Here is an 8,664-nt window from a genome sequence, read left to right on the forward strand (position 1 = left end):
TATACGTGCTATTCAAATTGGTAAAGCCACTTTGTGCTATCTTTGTTCAGATAACTTTAACTCATGTAATTCCACAAGCAATGAAATTAAATAAACTACCATTTTACAGTTATTCCACATAACGTTGGTATTGGCTGGGCTATACAGATTTCTCTCGAAAATGTTCAAATGTGTATTTGATCAGTTACGTAAGATTCAGTTCTACCAAGATTTTTATGATACTACAAGAAACAAAGTAAGTTACTGAAGAATATGAACAAAAAAAAACGAACCAAGACACAGATTAGATTACTTTGGCTTCGTCTCCGCTGGATCACGCCTATATACGCCTCGACATGGTAGATCTGTGCCTATATACGCTTCCACGAGGTAGATCTATGCCTATATACGCCTCGACATGGTAGATCTGTGCCTATATACGCATCCACAAGGTAGATCTATGCCTATATACGCCTCCTCAAGGTAGATCTATGCCTATATACGCATCCACAAGGTAGATCTATGCCTATATACGCATCCACAAGGTAGATCTATGCCTATATACGCCTCCACAAAGTAGATGTATGCATAAATAGTTGCATTAGAGACACACTTATGCAGTTCCATGAAGAAGACATGACTTAACACGCCTACGCAAGGTAGATCCAAGCCTAAGTATTTGCATTAGGGACAGTTATGCAGGTATATGAAGAAGACAATACGTGTAGAGCTGACGTGTTCTTTTGGGTTTCTGAGAAGTTAATGAGCAATGCCCCATGTAAGAGAACAAATATATTTTACTAGGAAATGTGGGTCAGTTTTCACATTCTTTGCGAGCCTGAAGGTTAAACATTAAGATACGGTTAAGTACGATACCAACACATATGGCTCTATTCCATTGGCTTATTACAATAATATTAAAGGGACTGAACTAATAGATAAGAAAATTTCAAATTTGTTGCATATAAAATCTTTCTCCTCTTCCAAACTTTTCCTCCTTTTCTTTTACCTTTCTTCTACTCTTGTCTTCTTCTTCCTCCTACGCTCTTCTGTTATACCGCCTCGCACGTGCACCCCGTAGACTCTTTGAAGGAATACAAAGGGTATGACAGCTGGCATCCCTGCTCTATCTTTCAGGAAATTCATTACTGTCTTACAGACCTTCCGTCAGATTAATTAGTGAGCACTCTTACACAGTCCTATGTACGACCACGAATCTCTACTTCCGTAACTTATACATGCCTTGTGCTACAACGTACGAATAATATTACTTATATGAATATGATAACACAGACATCTAAATATTAACATATTCATATATGGTAATCGACATTATAGTTAATGTGATATCATTCGCACCGCATGCGTCATTATAATTAAAGAAATATATATATCTAACTTAGAGTCTAGCTTCGCATAGCCATCAGTCTACGCTTGTTATATTCTAGCTTCGCATAGCCATCAATCTACGCTTGTTATATTCTAATAAATGCAAATCCACATCCTAACTCAAACATTCTAATAAATGCAAATACACGTCATAATTCAGTTAAAAAGACAATTGCAATCAATTAGAGTAGCATAATCTAACTCACTGAAAACAAGTACAAAATTCATTCAGAATATTGTCTTACCTTCCAAAGCTTTGAAAATCTAATTCCCCTTCTGCGAGATAAGTCACCACGAACCTCGGAGTTGCATTTCTTTAGAATTCTCTTCAATCACACAGTTTCCCTTTCCTAGAACATAGGAACATATTAACTGATTCAGTTTGACTTATATAATAGATATTGCAAAATATATCACAATTATTTTAATACAGTGTTTAGTATATATGACAAATATTATTATTGTTATGTTTAAGTCTTATTTTGTTATCAGCTTAATACTTCAATTCATGGGTTTGCCTGAAGCAAAATGATAAAATGTTTAGTTCACTATAAATATTTTATTGAAATAAAGCTGGCAACATGAAAAACTAAATATCGCCAAAAATGCTATTTTTAACTTAAGTAGCACGTTTTTGAAGGGGATTGGGGGCAGTTGTCCTATAAGGCACTTATCCATAGGGCAGTTGTCCTATACCAAATCAAAGTATGCTCGTCTTGAACTGTCCACGTTTTAACGTAATCCATTGACCACAAACTACAGAGTTAATTTATGAGGTCTATTGTATATTCGAAACCAGTTACGGAATATTTGCAATATTCAATTAAAAGTCAAGAAATATGTTAGATAATCGAAAGGCAGTACAGGAATGCCATAAACAAGTGATGATATTGACAGTAATAATCATCACCATCATCACTGGTGGCTTCGATAGCGGCCTCAATCTTAATATTTATATTAGTTCACAAAATCTATTTCCGATACAATTTCATTCAGTTATATTTCTTGTGCTTGGAAGAAACAATATCACTAGTTTGTACTTAAATTCGTGAATATGGTTCAAGTCTTTTATGACACTGAACGTTTGTATCATGTCTTTATACTCACGATATGAAACTACTACAAAATCTAACAGGATTTGTCCCCAACGAATAAAGGTAAATTTATAGCATTTCTTAAATACTATGTAAATGGTGTTTACAATAGAAGACCAGTCGTTATAAGACAATCAGCAATGTCAGGGAACATAGTCGGTGCAGAAATGTTACCTAGGTTATATTATTTTAAGATATAGGAAACATCAACGATATCCCTGCACTCGCTGTCACAGTAACCTTCTAATACAAATCGGATTAACGGACACGTGCAATTCTATTACAATAGTGCGATAGGAGCTGAATCTTTGAGTGCGAATGCTTGTTTCAGAGTATATCGACGTGTGGCGTCGTTCACTATGGAATGTACATAGTACCTATTCCCGACGGGTAACCCAGTAATTATCACTTAAAATATCAACGTTAGTTACTTTTCTCAATACGTAGGAGTTATCAAATGCCAAGTCCGTCCAGATACCAACTTGTAAATCTCGTAATACCTCGCCATTGCAATAGAAACCTGATGTTTCCATTATGCCGAACGCGAGCTACAACCTACAATCAACATGAATTCTAGTCATGACATCAAAGAGTGTACTTTTACAGAAACTCGAATGACCGTAGAATGAGTATGTACTGTCGATAATTGGATGTTAGTTGTGAAAAGTGTATGAAATATGGACCTTCGCCACTTCAGGATAAAACCAACAATACGTTAAAGCTCAAGCATTTTCCGCTCTTTGTTTAAAATGAAACTAGAGACTAGCGTAAATCTGACGTGGTGTCACACAGAAAGGGAAAAATATTTATGAGATGGGGCCGATGCAAAGAGGGTATGTAATTGGATCAGGCTGAGCTTTTAGAGTGAAGAGTGGCTTTCTCACAAGTGTTGTCCAATCGTTTTCTGGTAATAATAGCTAAACGCTCAAATATGACAACATGAAATACTTTAGATCTCCAAGTGGATACTTTCAGTTGGCAAAGGAAACTCGTTCAACAGATCGAAGTAGTGGTCAATTAATAGCGGACGGCCATGTTTGTCTAAGACAACGAATTTGTCAATGTGATTGTTGCTGCTCCATTGCCGGTTTGAAACTGTACTCGTTTCAGGAACCTCCAGGTGACCGTGCTCTTGACTTTGATACAAACTGCTCTATGCACATCGATACCTACACATAGAAGATGAATGTTAAGAAATGCTGAGCGATGAAACCTGAAGACACCATGCTCAATTTTGAACAGCAATTATGGATCTTGTTTCAAGAATAAAGAATAGGGTACCTGATCATTATCATCTCAACTAAGTAGCTAACTTGAACATTGTGAAGCAAGCATGGAATTCAGAAAAGAACAAAAGATTTCCGTCCAAACCCATGATTCATGCAAGAGTATACGTTTCTCAGATCAGCAAGTTGCCAGTAAACTGGAGGAACAGGTACAGATAATCGCCCACAATAACCATTTGCAGTTTCTGATTTGTAACACTATTCATTATGGCTAACAACGAATGGTAGATTAGAATACATGAAGCAGGTTTCATCCAAGACCTAGACAAATAAAGAGCAACTCATCTCCAAAGAGGTTCTCTCCTCAACACTCAATTGAAAGGGATATGCGCAGTACGACAAGAACTATGTGCGCTTTTGCACATTATAAAATGATACCGTTACCGTGGCAAACTCTTGATGTCACCATCCATGTAATCGCAGACATGCTGATCTCTGTTGGCAGTTATACTCCATATCACAAGCTAAGTTGAAACCTAACGTTCCGGACCCACATCCGGTTAATTACGAAGAGTCATGGATGAGATCAAAATACACAATCCTCGAGAACCTGCAGGATGATTTTGACGATGTCAGTAGATTGAAATCATTCAAACATAATTGGTTAAGACATCTTGAGGGATATGATTTCAATGCTTTAGAAAGAGCAAGATTTGTGTGTTTGGGAAAAGGAGGCAATGTCCATCCCTTCAGTTTAGGCGTGAGCCTCTTAGGAATTAAAGTATACAGATTCAACTTCAGAAGAACATGCAACTTCCGAAGAACATGCAAAAATAGTCTCTGCACTGTCACTGCATTCACTTGGTAGGTTCCAAAAGTGCATAGTGTCGTCAGTCATTACATTCTCAATGCACACCTTGGAAACATTATAAGCGATTTAACAATGGAGAAAATAAAACAAACATCAATGTTTATGGGCCCAAAATGTATAGTCAAAATATAGAAGCAATACAACTGTAACTATTGATGCAGAATATCAGAACGTGCATGTTGTATAAGGGGAGTTTTAACATGGAATAGGTCTTTTCAGTAGCTGTATGCATCACTAAAAGCGCCAAATATTCCAAGATCAGGAGAAAATGTTTTAAATTAATGCGCATTTATTGTTATTAATGGGTAATAGAAAACATGTATAAGATTGATACATTTTAAGAAGGAGTAATCCAATAAAACGAACAGACTTGCTTGTTTTGCAAAAATTAAAAAATACACGTTTAAAAGATACTGTATATATATTGTTCATTCGTAAGGGTTGCCAGACTGTTTTTGGCCTTAAAGAGCGATAACATCGTTATAAATGAGGGCTTCTGTTAAATATTATGGTTGTTAAAAATATAAACACATAAATTCCTCTTTCAGCAAAATCCCTCTAATTCTCCGCTGTTCAAATGCCACCAATGTCGCTCTTGTTTTAACCATAGAAGTACGATTTAATACATAAGAATAATAATTGCTAAAGAAATAATTAACTATATAACTAGATGTAACAGGCACATGAAATAAACATAATACAATATTTAAAACATTAATTTCAACATAAAATAAAAGTTGCTTTAAGATCTACACGATGACAACATACACATGCATATAACATCTGATTACGACAGCAAAAAAGCATACATACATACATACATATATACATACATACATACATACATACATACATACATACATACATACATACATACATACATACATGAAATTAGAACACATAAAAGCATGTTGTAAATATTTAAGGTAGGGAACATTATTAGGTCTTTAAGTTTGTTATTGCAGTCGAAATAAATGAGTTTTAAGAGCACTCTTGGATGGGATCACTGTGTCTTTGTGTCTAAGTTCAGTGGGCAATTCATTCCACGTTCCTGGGCCCTGGTATGCTAAAGAACGTTGTCCATATGACTTCATTTTCGTAGTGGGAATGATGAGTACACGATTGTCAGAAGAGGAGCGTAATCATCTTGCTGGCGTGTACACATGGGTGAGGTCGGATAGGTATGTTTGACTGGAGTCCGTCAGTGAAACGTAGCACAGAGAACAAATGTTGTGTTTGTTCTGGAACGAATGGATAGCCAGTGTAAGGTACAGAGCAGCGAGGAGGTGTGCTCTCATCGTGGTACTCTAAGTATGATCCGCGCAGCTGTGTTTTGAACTTTCTGAAGTTTCTGAAGTAGATATTGAGATGAACCAGACAGAATTGAGTTACAATAGTCCAGTCTTGAAAGTGCTAATGAACGTACAAGTGTTTTAGAGGCATCAACTGAAAGATATTTGCGAATGGTACCGATGCGCCTCAGCTCAAGATATGCAGCCTTGCATATGTTCATGACATGATGGTGCAACGTGAGAGTACTGTCCAGAGTGACACCTAGGTTTCGTACTGACTGTGTAAATTTAATGTTGGTGTTGCTGATATTTATTGTTTAAGGTAAAGGATGTGACTGAGAAAGTCTTTGTGATGTGATCAGAATGTCCTCAGTTTTATCATCATTCATCTGTAGCTTGTTATATGTCATCCATGATTTCACATCAGAAATGCACCTCTCTACACCTTGGATGGTAGCATCAACTTCAGTTGGGTGGATAGATTTGTATATTTGGGTGTCGTCAGCGTACAATTGGTGAGACACTGGATGATGATATATGACACTTGAGAGCGGCTGAGTGTATAGAATGAAGAGAACAGGTCCAAGAACAGACCCCTGTGGAACACCACAATATAGATTAACTAGGATGGGGTGTATTCCATTTGCAGACACAATTTGTGTCCTGTTGATCAGGTAGAACTTGAACACAGTAAGGCTGTATCATGAATGCCAAATAAATGCTGGAGACGGTGAAGTAATATATAATGGTCTATTGTGTCAAATGCTGCAGACAAATCAAGAAGGGTGAGGACTGTAATCTTTCCTCTATCCAAAGCAGAGAGAATGTCATTAACTACTTTTACTACTGAATTGAGATTCGATACAAGCTCGGATAGAACAACCTTTTCGAAGATTTTTTTATATGAATTGGAGATTAGAAACTGGGTGGTAGTTGTTTAAATCTTTATGGTCGAGTGTTGGTTTCTTCAGCAGAGCCTTTACAATGGCGGTTTTGAAAAATGATGGGAATTCCCCGGATGAGAGAGAGGTATTTATAACATCAGTTAGTGAAGGTAATACTGGATCTAAGAACTTAAGCAGGAGTGATGTTGGAACTGGATCAAGTTCACATGACTTTGGTGCACTCTTCATCACGATTGCACGTACTAAATCAATCTATTAATTAATGACTCAGATACGGACTGATGTTGGTTCCGTGCATTCAAGAAATATTTTCTTGTGTGTATAACGATTATTCTTTTTCTCACCCACTTTGTAAACTTTGTTTCCACTTCGTGATCTGCATTAAGAATTTTCATTTTTCCCAGGTCAGGATAAGATACTCCAAAATCGATTGGAAGTTTTGCCTTGACACGAAGACTCTCAATATGATAATCATAAAGAACGTCAAAGTTCATCCGGGGTTAGAATCTTCAAGCCTTCTCTAGCACTTCCTTGTTTTCGATAACAATCTAGTACGAAGCCTTCATACTGGTGTGTTTCTAGCCGCATTTTCTGCAAAAGTGTCGTCAAAATTTCACCAACTACAGACGTAGTTTTATTCCAAATTTTCTAAGAAATATGCAGATTCCCGACACATTCCAAGCCTTTTAGCCGCAACTCCAGATCTCCGTCTGCTTTGGAAAACTCTTTAACGGGATACTGCCATTCATTTAGATTAATTCCAGTTTTTTGACGTAAGAGATTAGCCACAGATACATAGTGAGAGCAACAACTTAAAAGAAGAGAACAATCACAATTATCCACCAGACGGCCTCCATCTTGCCTTCATCAAATGATTTCCCGCTGAATCATTGATACAGTTTATATCATAAAGTTAAATAAAATAATTCTAGTAATTTAAAATCAGGTGAAAAAGAAGTCTGAACAAAAGAGTGCGCTCACAATGATTATGCAGGATTGATAGAACTTTACAATACTTAAAAACAAAAACAACAATCGTTTAAAATTAGAATGCTTGTTGGTAAACTTTATCTCTAAATACAGTCGAAATATAGTATAGAAAGCAACATACATTTAAAAAAATATATTTAAACATTCTAAGTCCGTAACCTTTGATAATTACGAACCGATTGTTATTATGATTGTTAAGCTAGAGTCAGTGAGCAACCATTCAAATGTAACAGAAATTTGACATACAAAATGTGTATGTTAGCGAAAAGTATTGTACTAAGGTATGGTGTTCATACCTCTTTGATAGGAAGCATGGAGCGTGATGACTTAGAAGTTGCAATGAAGAATATATTTCTAGTAAATATAAAACTTAATCTTTCCAAGCTAAAAAAGTGTTTAAATTGGACGAAAACATTCCAGTAAGCGCTGTAATGATCCAACAGGAAACGTATGTTAATGTCTTAATTTCGTTTCAACAGATCTGATTAGAATGAGTCAAATCATCCCCATTTTTGTGTTTAAATATTCTAAAGCAAGTAACTGTGAAGACAGATGTATTTTAGAAATGACCTTTACCCTTGGGCAAGATGTCATTGGCAGAGATTCAGGTCAAGCAGCATTGCAGACGACACTAGCTACTTTGAATGCGTTGTCATAAATAAACAATATCCGGTGACTCAAACATTCTTTTAAATTTTGTACGTGGTTTGGTGATATATTTCAGATACAGAAACACAGACATTTGATTTCCGATTAATTAGACACCCATAACAAAGACTTTGTTATACAATGATGCTCGAAAACAGCATTCAATTTCAGCCTTTCGTTTATCAATGAATATGTAGACACGTGAATATTTTCATAGAGATGATGAATGGGTGTGTACAGCTGAACCACTGGGTGCATTTTAATGACTGA

The sequence above is a fragment of the Sinohyriopsis cumingii genome, chromosome 8 (assembly GCF_028554795.1).
Source record: "Sinohyriopsis cumingii isolate HCF-2022 chromosome 8, ASM2855479v2, whole genome shotgun sequence".
NCBI classification, from domain to species: domain Eukaryota; kingdom Metazoa; phylum Mollusca; class Bivalvia; order Unionida; family Unionidae; genus Sinohyriopsis; species Sinohyriopsis cumingii.